Below are 13,546 nucleotides of genomic sequence, written 5' to 3'. Positions count from 1 at the left end.
CAGCTTCTGCCCTCAATTAGATGTTGGTTCAGTTCTTGCCTTAAGGTTTTCATGAGAACAGCTGAGGGCAGAAACTGGCCTGGAAAGCTGCTGGAAGTAGGGACATTTACAAGTCTTGTGTGTTGTATAAGCAGAGAGGGCAAAAAGGACAGTAATCACAGGAACAACTCTCTTCCCTGTCTTGTTGAAACAAACACCTTTTCTTCTAGGACAAAGCATTACTTTTCATATAGCAAATGGAGCCGTTTTGTTGTTCTAATGGATTTACAAATGGAATTTGTTACTAGCACTGACTCCACTATTGTGATGTTAAACGGCAGGGAATTGGCTGCTGTGCTGCAGGCACCTCTTACTCCAAGTACCTTTCACCTCCCTCTTGTAAGAGGCTGGGTTTCAAAAACCCATGAACAAGGGCATGGTAGAGAATCTGGTTCAGTTCAGCTTAAAAGCTAAATTAGAGCAATTGATCATTTCGTTCCAGTGATCAGACACTCCCAGCAGAATGAAGCACCTGTAGCAGCCAGGCTTGCAGAACAACAGCGAGTGAATCAGAGCTGTTTGGGAACTTACTCTTCAGCTGGGTGGCAGGTAGAAGTGTCACAGCAGTTTCCCAACTTCTCAAAGCCAGCTTCCAGTCCAGCTAAAATGGAAGGTCTTGGTTTGATTTGAAAAAGAGGGACATTTCTAATGAGCATCCTAATAGACGTTTCCTCATTCGTGAGGCACATGAAAGACAGAGCTCAGTCTCTATTTAGGACCATTGCTAGAGGGGTTGTTATTTGCTTTTGTTTTCCACGTGGGGCATGGTGCTCCATGCTGTGAAGCACCTTCATTCTGCACAAAACAGACAACTTGCCGAATTATGTTGTTTCCAGGAGAGAATGTTTCCTGAAGTCTAGTGGAGATCACTGATTCACCTTATTGCTCTTGGAAGGAAAGAACTGCATTTAGTGAAGGGTTAGATGCTCTGCACAGGTCGTGTCTTGAACACTTTTAGACAGTTTCCAAGGAGGTACCCCACTCCAGAAGAGAAGTGTGTTTGCTGAGACCTACAATGGGCTCCTTTATGAGGCAGGTTAGGCAAGGACAGCAGTAAGGCCAGTGTAGAGAACTCGGTGAGCTGAAAGCTCCTTGGGCAAGGGGCAGATGGCACAAAAGTCAGGGGCAAACTTCACTGAAAATATCAACAGGACAGCTGAACACCAAAAAGCAGGAAATCTGCCTTAATGGTTCATCAGGAATGTGTCCTCCTGGGGCTCAGAGCTCCATGTTTATTATGTTTTCCTTTGCACATGTGGTTTTCATAGGTGCTGGAATGAAAACATGAAGGCAAGCCTATGTGTACTGGAAGTTAATGACAGGGAAGTTTTAGTACCAGAAACCCCAAACAACAAAAGACATTCTGCTCATCTTTACTTTCTGGCCATTACTGTATTCCTTTTGCTTTCTTGGGCAGTTGTTTTAAATCAGTTCCCAGTAAGTGACTGGTTTCAGCTGGCTCTGGCATTGACAGTCTCACACCCCACAGCACAGACGTGGACGAGATCAGAAACAAAACTTCACTCCCAGCTGAGCGAACTGGTGGCTGCTCTATTGGGTGTCCACCACTGCCAGCAGCATGACACAGTGTACTGTTAATAAGGAGCTCAGGCATTTGGAAGCATGTTGTGTGTCTTCCTTGGAATGGCACTCCAGAGGCTTTTTAATCTAAGATGGCATTTCTCACGTGAAAAAAGGTACAACAAGGCTTCATGTTGCAAACAAATGGATAAATTGTGACCTGAGTGCTTCCTGACAACAGGGCAAAGAAGTCACAGTGTGTGCACTTACCTTAGTCAGCTCTAAAGGAACTCTTTTTGCCTCTCTCCTGCTCCACCATAGGTTTATGACTTCTACCCTCATTGGCCAGTTCCAGCCACAGTTCCCAAGGCAGACAGTGGGGGTCTCGGATATGATCATGTCCATAGAAATGTCATGAAACTGAGCAGATAGGAGTAAAGCCACTGGAAAAGTCCAACCCAAATCCAAGACTCCAGTAAGGATTTTTAGTAGACATGACCCCTGTTATTTTGGGTGAGTGTAGCTGGGGAAAAGGCTCCACTGATGGATCTGTCCGTCTGCCACGCGGTGCAAATCCACGTGGGACCAAACTTCGGCTCTTGGAGCAGCAGGGTCCTGAATCCTCTGTGTTGCTGTTGTACGAGTCTTGTGGGGTTTTCTACCTTTTGGTTGGGGTCTTTTGAAAAAGCAGGAACTGTGAAAGTCTGGGTTTGGAATGTTTTGTGATTCGTATCCCAAAACAGCGTAAACCTGCCAGGGTTTCATCCACCGAGGCTCGCAGGAAACACGCCTGCCATGAGGATGGATTCACTGAGTGGAGTCTGTGCAGCAAGCAGGGCTGGCACAGCCATGGGCCATGCACCTCCCACACAGCCTTCAGCCTCGCAGTCCTCCTCACCTGGGCATGTAGGTTTGGATAGCAAAGTATTTCCCGAGCAGGAAGGAGATTACGGCACGTCTCGGAGCTAAAAGAAGTAAGTGCATGTAAATAAAGATACCCTCTGCTTCCACAACCCAGTTACAGGATTGATGTGTGTGATCTGAAAATTACACACTGTGAAAATAACACACCATTAGAGAGAGGAGTCTGCCTGGCTCCCCTTGATTTCAGACACACGTCACATCATGACATGCTCCGACATAGATCCTCATGTGAATTGTTCCAGAGGGAAAGCCTTTCTTTCTGTAAAGCTGTTTAATCCCAGGGCACTAATTCAACAAAGGTTTGAGGGAGAGATACCAGCAGGTCTGATGGGTGAAAATGGACCCTCAGAACAGGGGCTGAGACTTTTTGTGCCTCAAAGCACAGTCCAAGAGGCAATTCCTGGCCCGTGTCCTCGTGGGGTGAGGAGCTTTGCACTGGTAGAAGCCACACGGTGCGAGTGAGGTGTGGGGAAGAAAAAGTGTCTATGTCATATTGTCCAACACCACCTTGCAAGGTGAAACTGCTGTGATAGAAAGCATGAATGTGTTTTTTTGCCAAGCCATCTGGGAGAGAAACTGCAGGAGCTCAGGCACAGGAGCAGTGCTGGAAAGCCCTTGTGGGTTTGAACACACGGATGGGCTGAGCACCCAGAGGCAAACATCAGGCCCAGTGCAGTGGAAAGCAGCAACAAGCACATTAACTGATTCCCATCATCAGTTCTCTGTGTTTGGGGCAAGGGAAAGCTTTCCTTTCAGTTTTACACCCTAGAAGCACGGACCAAATACTTTGTTAAGAAATCTGAGGTGGGAATAATTGCAAAGGTGCCCAAACATGACTCGTGGTCACGTAGGGAACAGGATTTCTGGTTTCCAGAGCATTGCTGAGCTGCCTGCCAGCCCCACAGGGGGAACTGCTCCCTGTTGCCACTTGTCTGACAACTGCCAGCTTGAAGACCTTGCTGCTGTTGGGACAGATGTTGTTGAAGTTGAGCACTGAGCTCAAAGTTGGTGAGGAAAACAAAAGGGTCAGTTTTCTGTGCTGTTCCTTTAGGATAAGGGGCTAAAAATGAAGCAGTGGTGATAAACTGTCATTATGCCTTATGTGCTCACACAGGCAGTGGAAGAAGTGAGGATTAAACCAACTAAGCTTACAGTGATGATACTGATAGTCATCAAAAGCTGCTGTTGTTTGGGAACTCGGTCTGTCGGGCAGCATCTGGGTCGCAGAGCTTTCAACTTGCCAGCTTGCTGAGCCCAGAGAGGTCCTTTCAAATGGAAGAATAAGGAAGTTAGTCCGTGCCATTGCTATGAGGCATCCCAGTAAAGCTGGGAAGGAGTCTTCTGCAGGCTCCTTCAGGTTGTGTGGTAGTTGCTCAGGCAGGTTACACAAGCACACACGAGCTCCTGCTGTCTTTGCAAGGCTGGGTAGGGCTGGCTGCTTTCTGACCGTGGCAAGGAAAACCTTGGAGCAATTAAATGTGTCACCCTGATGCTTTCTGCCCATTGTGGCTGCTGCCAAATGATACCTTTTGGCAACCAAGCTGCAAGTTCAGTGTGTTCCCTGGGTTTTCCTGAAGCTCTTTTAAAGCACCAACGTTTCTGCTCCCCAGCAGAGCCTGGCTCTGAAGTTAGTGTGGCGAGTTTGGGAATGACTCAACAGCTGCTTGTTACTGTGTGTCTATTGTACATTCATTACCCTCTCCACACAAGTGCTTTCCATAGCTGGGATGCAGTTGTGAGTCAAGCTGGTATTTTTGAAGTGAGGGAGTTTCAGGGGGGTGCTGACAAAAGGCTGGATGTTCCAGCAGCTCTGCAGAGAAGCTGCTGCAGGAGAAGCTGCCACCGTTTGAGCTCAGGGGAAAAAAGCATCCCTGCAACTGCAGGGAAGTGCTCAATTCACTGTTGTACAGCCAGACCTGACTCAGTGGGAATTCAGGGCTGAAACGGGCAGGTTGAGCTCAGTCATTTGGAAGATTCAGTTGTCATTCAAATGGAAAGACTCATTTGAATAAATAACCCCGAGTTGTCTCCCAGTCCAGCACTAAGGTAGCACTGGCAGCTGCCTGGATCTCTCTATGTGGAGTATGTCTTTCCATCTCCTCTCACCACTTTACTTTTCCCCTAAGTGGAAAACCACTTGGTAGTAACTGTGGCTGGGGCTGCTCTGGCAGTGACTGGCTGGGGCTGCTCTGGCAGTGACTGGCTGGGGCTGCTCTGGCAGTGACTGGCTGGGGCTGCTCTGGCAATAACTAACTGTGGCTGGGGCTGCTGTGGCAGTGACTGTGGCTGGGGCTGCTGTGGCAGTGACTGTGGCTCCTGAGCATGGGCTTGGGTCGCTCTGTGTTGAAGCAGAGGTCAAGTAGGACCTTATGGCAGGAGGAGGAGGAGCTCTCCATCCCTTGGAGAGCTGTGGGATGTGCTCAAGAGTGAGCAAGAACACGGAGCATTGCAGTGAGGCAGCAGCGGGGTCTCCTGGGTCAGCAGTGGCTGAAATTCCCCACTCACCAGGGAGAATCTTGTGTGTTTTTGTTGCCACTCGCAGCAGTCTGGAGGTGACTGGGCAGGACAAGCTGCCTGCACAGCTGCAGGGTTGGTGTGTGGTGCTGGCCAGAGGGTACAAGGCAGTGATATGCAGCTGGTACCCCACGGTGCAGGATGAGGCCCGTGCCATCCGATGTGTCAGCTCATGTTGGAATTGAACCGATCCTTTCCTGCTTTCCTCTTCCCAAGGAAACGTGCTGTGATCAGGGCTGGGCTCAAATGCTGGACATTTCTTTGAACTCCATCCTCTTTGAGCTCTGTGACCTGTAATGACAGCTGGGGAAGTTCAGAGAGGAAGACAGCTTATCTTTTCCTTCTCCGTGCTGGATGGACGCCCTTATTTTGGTTTGGATCATTCAGCTTTATTTTTGCTAGGGAAATGTTATTTATTCAGCTTTCAAATGTTTGGTCAGCTTATTAATTTTTCATATGCAGGAGCTTTGAGTCTTTCTCTTTGAAATGCTGTAACTAACCTCCCTTTTTTGCTGGGCAGTGTCCTTGGCTTTCCACTTACAACCTCCCCAAAGCTGTTTAGTGAAATAGCCAAGGACAGATTCCTCAGTTGGTGGATGCCAGGTGGGACTGCAACAATTTCTGAAGCTCCCATGACAGGTCCTGGAAGGGAGGGACAGGTAGTGTTCAGCACATGAAGGACGTGTGCCTGGGAGAGCGCTCAAGACCAAGGGGGTCAGTAGGGAAACCCAATGGCCATCTCCTCTGCTGTAATTAATGTCTTTGTGTTGTCCAGCCTTGCAGTCCTTGAAATCCCCCTCATCAGTGCTGCTCTACATGGAATCCCCTTTAACCCACGGAGCTGCAGAGGTGGTAACACAGGGAAAGAGGCTCTCCCCCTGCTTTGGCTGAGGATGAACTGTGGCTTTAGTGCAGTTACCAGTGTGTGTCCTGGTGCTTCAGCCTCTGGTGTTGCTTTAACGAGCACAGGCATTTTGCTCTTTGGGGTGAACTCTCTGTGATGGTGAAATGAGCTGGATGTGGAGGGGTTTTTGCTTTGTTTCCTGTATGTAGTATTTTTCTTGCTTTGCTTCAGGCATCCTCCCAGTGTTGTTCCTGTATGAAGAACACAGAAACAGCCCCAGCATGGACTTGCTCTCTTTGCTTGCCACCAGACCTCATCCTGCCCTTCCCTGACACACTGTTTTGTCTGAGCTGAACCTGTCTGGTTTCTCTAGCTTCTATTTAATAGAAACCCTGGGTTGTTTTCTCTCTCTAGCTGTTCTCTGACAGAGTGATTTTATTCCACCCAACACCCTCCTTTACAGTGCTATTTCCTAAGTTTCATATCCTCTGAGTTCAGATTGCCTGGCTGCAGGCTTCAGCTGCCTCAGAGAGTGAATAAATGAAGGAGTTCTCTCATTATGCGGTACAAATGGCCCCTTCCTCCCCTCCCCACAGCCTGCTCCTCCAGGCACTTCATTTCACACCCCTTTGCAGTTGGAAGCCGGGGCCTGTGCTATAGATCAGCTCTTATTTATTGACTCGTGTCCCGTTCTGTGATGGACGTGTGCTGGTGTACTGCACAACCCCCTCGGCTGCTGTCTGGGGGATTACCTCTGTGTGGTGTTTCTCCTCCTCTCCTGATGGGGCAAACCATGCCTCACAGCAAGGACTAGGATGCTGGTTGTTGGTGTGACGGTGGTAGAACACCAAAGGCAACTTTGAACGAGAACAGGGTGACTTGTGGTCTTTAGAAGCTCGTGTCTGCACTCAGAAACATCTGGAAGGCTCAAGCCCCCTGGCTTTCCACAGTTTACATCATTTATGTGCTTTTGTTGCTCTTACTTGGTTATTCCTCAAGATCAGGCAAGACCAGGGGCTTACAATCAGCTTTGGAAGGGGCTGGTGTAAGTCTGGAAACATTCCCTGACTTTACCACTAACACTTTTTGCCATGGTAGGAGCTGAGGAAGTGGGGACAAACCCACAGCCACACGGGCAGAGCAGTGTCTGAGCCTCTTTAGGTGGGACACACTGCAAACAGTCACTGCCAGCCCTAAAGAGAAATCCCTTGGTAGGTTGTGATGGCTTGGCTGGTTTGTTTCTCTCAGGCTCTGGTGTCAGTGCAGGGGTGTGCAGCAGGGTGTGCTTTCCTTGTGCAGGGGCAGGGAGTGTGCAAACATCCTCCTCCTCGCCTCCAACACACAGCACAAACATCTTTTTTGTCCCTGTGTCTGAATTTATGGTTAATATCTGCAAACTCTGGCAACACACCAGTAAATTCAGTGCCATGCCACCACAACAGCCCTTTTGTATGCAGACAGAGACCTTCCCAGATGTAATAGGTACCCCTTGCTCTGCCTTCCAAATGCTGCATTCAAATACATGCTCATGGAAAAAGAAACTGATGAATCTTCAATACCAGGAAGGTCTGAGGCCATCAGCAGACTTCTAATGAGTAGCAGGCTGTGTTTGTTCTCTTGCAGTGCTGCTGAGAACACGGTCTTGCCCAGGGGGGCACTCAGCAGCCAACACATCCATTTAGAAAAATGAGTTTGTGAGGTACCAGTGGAGCAAAGTAGGGGAGGAAGAAAAACTGGTGCTTAAAAAGGCTGCTGTGTATTGAGAAATCAGGCAGGAGGAGGGAGGCAGCAATACAGCTCAGGAAAATGAGGCATTCAGAGCCAAGCCCTGCGTGTGGGAAGAGCTGGGGAGCTGGAGCCTCCTCCTTAGAGAGGCCTGAGGTGCTCCAAAGCCCTGGGAAGGGATCGTGGGGGCAGAGGTGCAATTACTGGGCTGTGATTCCAGAAGGGCTGTGTTCTTGTACCTTACAATTTGGTTTCTGTGAAGCTGGCTCTGTGATGTTAAGGCTCTTTTTCAGCTTTTGAATACTTTTAAGTAGCTCTTGCAGTGTATTTAATCTTGCTGTGTCTTGCTCTTGTGTGGGGCTTTGTGCTGTCCTTCAGTTTGTACATGTTTGGAACCAAAGGAAGTGTTGGAAAAATTGCCTAGCACAGGAATCACAGAACCACAGCATGGGAAGGGACCTGTACAGGTCGTGTTTTGGATGCATTTGGAGGTTCTCTCTCTCTCCTGACTATCATACACACTCTCCAGATGCCAGGAATGCAGTTCATGCAGTCTTCTTGCAATTCATGTTGGACATCAAACCCATGCCATGCATTCTTTTTCCCCTTGCAGCCCAGACCACAGAGGTGGCTGGTGGCTTGATCAGACCTCCTAGGCCATGACAAAAGGTGCTGCATTAACTGTACCTGCTGAGAGAGCTGCTCTCACAAAGTGTCCATGTGCAGCTGAGCTCTCCAGACAACAAACATGCCTTGACTCTCAGTAAGTGATACCATCATGCAAAGGAAAAGAAATCCAGCTCTTTTATTAGTTCCAATGTCCCTTCCTATTTTCCTTCCCATGTTCCCAGCTCACGTGTAATTCACACACGCATCCTGGGGTAGCTGGGTTTAATTTCCTTCTAGCTGTGTGTCATTCCTGCTGGTGCTTCACTGCTGCTTTTCCTTTCACAATTGGTTGGAAAGGTTTGTTCTTCCTTTCCTGTCAGTCTTTAGATGCTTGCTCCCAACAGGGGCTCAGCTGGCCGACGTGATGGGGGACAGTGCGCAGTGTCAGATGTGGTGGCTCATCTCCTCCTGCTCTGTGTATCTCCACACAGAGAGCCTGTGCTGGCAATGCTTTTGCTACTTGTCTTACATTGTAGTTTTTACAGCTATTTCTCTCATGTTCAAGCTAGTGGATATCACAGAAGCCACAGAATGTAGCCATCAAGGCAGGACATGTAGCTGTATCAAACGGTCCAGTGCCTTTGGCCCTCGGGCAGCTTGTTTTTCCTGTGAGCGTGGACAAGGAAGGAGTGTAGGCACATGGAAGCTGTGTAAAGCTGCCAGTAAAGCTGGAAAAAAACCCCAACCCAGTGACATAGGTAACACATTTCCAAGGCTTAGGTTTTTAGCTCTGAAGGCATTTAAAGTTGTAAGTACCTGCATTTGAGCAGAACCTGGGAGGAACAGCGAGGCGTTTGGTAAGGACTGCTGCCATTTCTAAAGCTTGTTCTCTTCGTTGTGGTGTCTCAAATGGCAAAGGCAAAAATGTCCTTTTATATTCCAACCTTCATCAGACAACAGTCCAAACTCTTCCCTAGGGTTGCTTCCACAGCCTAATGCCAGAACTACTTTGATTAGTCTCGAGAAAGGATAAAATAGCCCTGAAGGTCTGAGGCTGGTTACTTCACTGTTACACCCTCCTGTTCCTTAACAGGGCTTTGGAAAGGTGAGGCCTGGGATCAAGTGACAGCTCCCTACTGGGAGAAGGTCTGTTGGGCTCTTGGATGGCCAACACAATGCCTTTCCCAATTCCAGCAGGGATGCAGTTTGGGCAGGCTCCATCTTTACGACAAAGATCGTGGACCCACCCAGAGGAACCGAGCTCAGGGTGTTGTATGGCCCCAGGGAAGCCTGGTACTTGTGTCACCCTGCCAGGTTTTTGCAGCTGTCTCAGTGATTCACTGCTCTTATTAGGTAAAAAACCTTCTAATTGTATGTCCCTTGCCTTTTCTTTTCTGCAGTTTGAGTCTATTCCCCTGGCCCCTGGGTGCAGAGTGCTGATGCTCACACACTGCTCCTTGGCTGCCTCTTCAATGTTGGTAGCCTTTCCTTTGACTAAAGCATGTGATAAAGGAATTAGCATCGTTGTACAGAGTGAAATGCTTCCAACTCCTTTAGGTATGTAAAGCACACAGGGGAAAGGAACTATTTAAAGCAGGATAAGCTGTTAGCTGTCACTGGAATGGTTGCAGGAAAATATTTGGTTTCTGTAAGGAAGGGGAGCTGCAGCACAGTTAAATCAGAGGCTGTGGGCGCTGCAGGGGTGACCGGTGCTTCCTCTTAGAGCTGCATCTGACAGCACCAGCTAGTTTGTGTCTTTCATCTCTGCAGATGAACTTACTACAAGTTAAAAGGTCAAAATTGCTTTTTTTGCTTGTCATCATGTAGATCCTTGCAGTTCTTTTGTAAATGCAAGGGTGTAATTAATTCATGAGGGCAGAGCCACCAGCCGCCAGGTAAGTCCTGATTTGTGGCAGCCTGCTCCTCCCTGAAGAACACAAAGGATGTAGCTGTGCCCTGGCCACAACCAGGCTGTGGTGTGCTGCTGGAGGCCTGTTGGAATCTGGCAGTTAAGATGAGAATAGTACAGGCAGAGAAAAAGTATTGCTGCAGGGAATTTTCCCCTTGACATAACCTGGCAAGTGCCCCTCAGGGGGTTCATTAGGATCAAACCAGGCGGGAATTCTATTGGAAGAAGAAATATTGGCAGTATATCTAAGAATAGGAAGACTGTTCCTCTTACAGGAGCAAGTTTGGGGATGTCAGGCATAGCAAAAATCAATAGTGTAATAAGACAGACTGATGGAGCATCAGAGTAAGTGCTGTTATTCACTGCCTCACCTGGAACCTGACAGCCAGGACGTGTTTGAGGGTCGGCTCTTCCCAAAGCTGCATGTTTTTATCTGAAATGACTCTCTTTTTTTGTAGGGGAGCTTGGCCTCCTTCTCCACCAGGCTGCTCAAGCAGCAGGGGCTCACTCCCTGTGCCTTGCAGAGTACAGCAGCTACAGCTGCGTAGCTTCCAGCCAGCGGGGACACACCAGCCCCAGCGTGCATCCTCCAAGGTGAGCAGGGGAGGGGACGTGGCCTTACGGTGAGAATGCCAACACAAGAGGCATGGGGAGGGTCTCCTTTGCCTTTTGGGAGAGGTGTGGAAGGCTGAGGGAGGCTCAGTTTCTCTCTGTAACTAACTGAGAGGATGTCATAGCAAGATTGGGGTTGGTCTCTGCTCCCAAGTAGCAAGTGAGATAGGACAAGAGGAAAAGGGCTCTGGTTGTGCCACAGGGGGTTGACTGGTGCCGAGGCAGAGCCATGGTGCAAGGTCCCAGTCACAGGGTGCTTTGCAGTGCCCTTTACTGTCTCTGCTCAGCATTGCCAGTGCTGTGCTGTTTGATGTGCAGCTTGGAAAAGAAACCCAGAGGCACCTCAGCATGAGGTTTGACCTGGGGGTTGGTGTTCTGAGCAAGGAAAGGCAACGGCCTGGCTGCCAAAGGGAAGGCTCCAGTCTGTGAGGGCTGCCAGCAGGGCTGATGTTCCTGGGAGAGCAGTTCACTCCTCCCTAGGCCAAGGGAGCTGCTCCTCCTGCATGCAGACCGTGGGTCAACACGTGCAACAGCCCCAGCAGACAACCACATGTGTTTTTTTGTAGGACACTGCAAGGGACACCAGAAATGCTCCATCCACTGCCAGCCCTTCATCCACTCATCCAAGGACTGCATCTTCCTCAGGGAGGACATTCCCTTCTGTAAGCCCTCAGTGCCCAGCTGACACCCATCAGCTCCTGCCTCAGCCTTTCCTCTGTACCCTACATGATCTCCAATCGCTCCTCCAGGTGTCACATCTCGTCTCCACCTGAAGCCCAGCGAAGGCAGAGAGGATCTCAGCATCTGACACACCTTCTCTTTGCAGGAGCCCTTCACCGGGCTGAGAAGCTCAGACCATGGAACACAGGCAGCAACTCTCCATCACTCCACTCTTCCATCTCTGGCTGGCTGCTCAGCCACCAGCCTCCTTCTCTTCCTCCTCCTCGCAGCAAAGAGAACTGGACACCTACTGTGGATGATGCTGGTGTTGCCCAGCTTGTTGGTGCAGGTGTAGTTGCTGTGGTCCTTTTGGGACCTAGAGGTGAGGGTGGAGAGGCAGCCCTAGCTCGTGATGCACAGGGGGAGTCAGTGGGGGACTTGCCCAGCTGGGCTGAACGCTTGGACTTGGAAGCATTTTGCAACCAAAGTGCCTCTGTGATTCTCTGCTATCCCACCCCCTCCCCACCTCGTTCCCCAACAGACCCCTCCAGCCCCCAAAACACACCCCATCCCCCACAGCCCCTCAGCTGCTGTGTCCTGGAACTGCTGCCCCTCTGCCAGGGGCACAGCAAGGCCTGGCCCTTGCCCTGGGGGCTGCGCTTCTGCCCCAGCGAGGGAGGCACCTGAGTTCCTGGTGTGGGCAACACACAGCATGTCTGTGGGGACATGGCATGATGTCAGCCCCCAGGGTGCTCCAGCTGTCCCCCCAAACCCCCCCTGACTGAGAGCAACTGTGCTGAGGTTGGGCACAGCCACGTTGGTGACAGCGCTGCCCTGGCAGCCACCCGCCTGCTCCCGTGTGCTGCTCATCCTCGCTCACAAAGGCCTGGCCTGGACATGGAGCTGTCACCTGGGGCTGCCCCAGCCCTCCCTCCTGTCCCCTGCCTACAGGGTGGGTGGTGGGAGGATTGAAGAGGGGGGTGGGCACTTTTCTTCACCGTGCCCAATGCCAGGACAAGGGGTGTTGGGCACAAGCTAGAATACAGGAAGGTGCAATGGAAACATGGACTCATGGAACCACAGGCAGCTGGAGATCTCTTCTCCAGAGCTCATCCAGTTCAACTGGCCTGCACCAGCAGCTCCACCTTGATCACAGCCCCCAGGAACACATCCAGGTCAGCACAGAAAGCATCTGGAGCCGAAGACTCCATACACTCCTGGGCATGGAGAGAGGGGTTGAATCTCCTTCTCTGGAGGCCTCCACCCAGGCTTGGACTTGGTGCTGTGCTCCCTCATGGAGGCTCCCGAGCTGGGTGGGCTTTGGCTCTCCCTTGCAACCCCTCCCCCCTCAGATTTTGTGACTTGAGAGATCTTCTAATAAAGGTTAAATAAAGACTCAATGAGGCTCCTCTTGTACCTCCCAGGGCACACCAAGGGGGAGGCACCTGCACCCTCCCCAGCAGCTCCCTCTGTCACCCCCTGCCCCTGGACCTCCCACCCTGCACATCAGCCAGGCAACAGCTCCTGGATGGAAAAGGGAGACGCTGAGATGGGTTCAAGTCCCAGTGAAGTTCACACCAAGCACAACACAGCTGCTCCCAGTACTGCAGGGCTGTGCCATGGACAATGAGCACTCCCATGAGCAGTACTGCAGCAGAGCTGAGCCACTGAACCTGCCAGCACACAGCTCAGGAGGCTGCAGCCCCCTCACCCAGAGTCTGTCATGGCACCCAGTGAAGTTTGCACCAAGCACAACACAGCACCAAACACAACACAGCTGCTGCCTGTACTGCAGGGCTGTGCCCGTGACACTGAGCAGCAATGCAGCAGCAGGGCTGAGCCACTGAACGTAGGCAGAGCCCAGCCCAGGAGGCTGCAGCCCCCCAGTCTGTAACAGCAGCCAGTGCAAACAGGAGACACCTGCAGTGTGCAGCACTGGCACTGAGCACCCTCAGGAGCAGGAACCCAGCAGCCCCAAGCCACCCCCATCAGCAGTGTTGCAGCCCAGATGGGGGCACCCCAGAACTGCCAGTGATGCAGCAGAACCCCTCAGCTGGGGCCTATCAGCAGTGATGCAGCACCCCACAATTAGCAGTAATGCAGCACACATGGGGCACCCCACAATCAGCAGTAATGCAGCCCAGCTGGGGCAGAACTTGGGGTGCAGAAAAGGGCCACTTACACAACTG

The 13,546-nt window shown here is 50.8% G+C and overlaps 1 protein-coding gene across 2 annotated transcripts in view; it reads left to right on the top strand.

Annotated features, from left to right (window-relative positions):
- Nucleotides 1-12,757, top strand: part of CCDC85A (coiled-coil domain containing 85A) — a 130,382-nt gene extending 117,625 nt beyond the window's left edge. The window contains exons 6-8 of one of the 2 annotated variants that reach the window (XR_009818148.1): nt 10,544-10,679; nt 11,264-11,359; nt 11,524-12,757. The gene's annotated coding sequence lies outside the window, so the exon portion shown is untranslated. Of the gene's footprint in view, nt 1-10,543; nt 10,680-11,263 lie in introns of both variants that reach the window. The other variant, XR_009818147.1, reaches the window with a different exon arrangement.
- Nucleotides 12,758-13,546: the final 789 nt, after the last annotated feature.

The sequence above is a fragment of the Colius striatus genome, chromosome 2 (assembly GCF_028858725.1).
Source record: "Colius striatus isolate bColStr4 chromosome 2, bColStr4.1.hap1, whole genome shotgun sequence".
Lineage (NCBI taxonomy): Eukaryota > Metazoa > Chordata > Aves > Coliiformes > Coliidae > Colius > Colius striatus.
The sequence above is the reverse complement of the archived record's forward strand: the minus strand, read 5'-3'. Positions and strand labels throughout refer to the sequence as shown.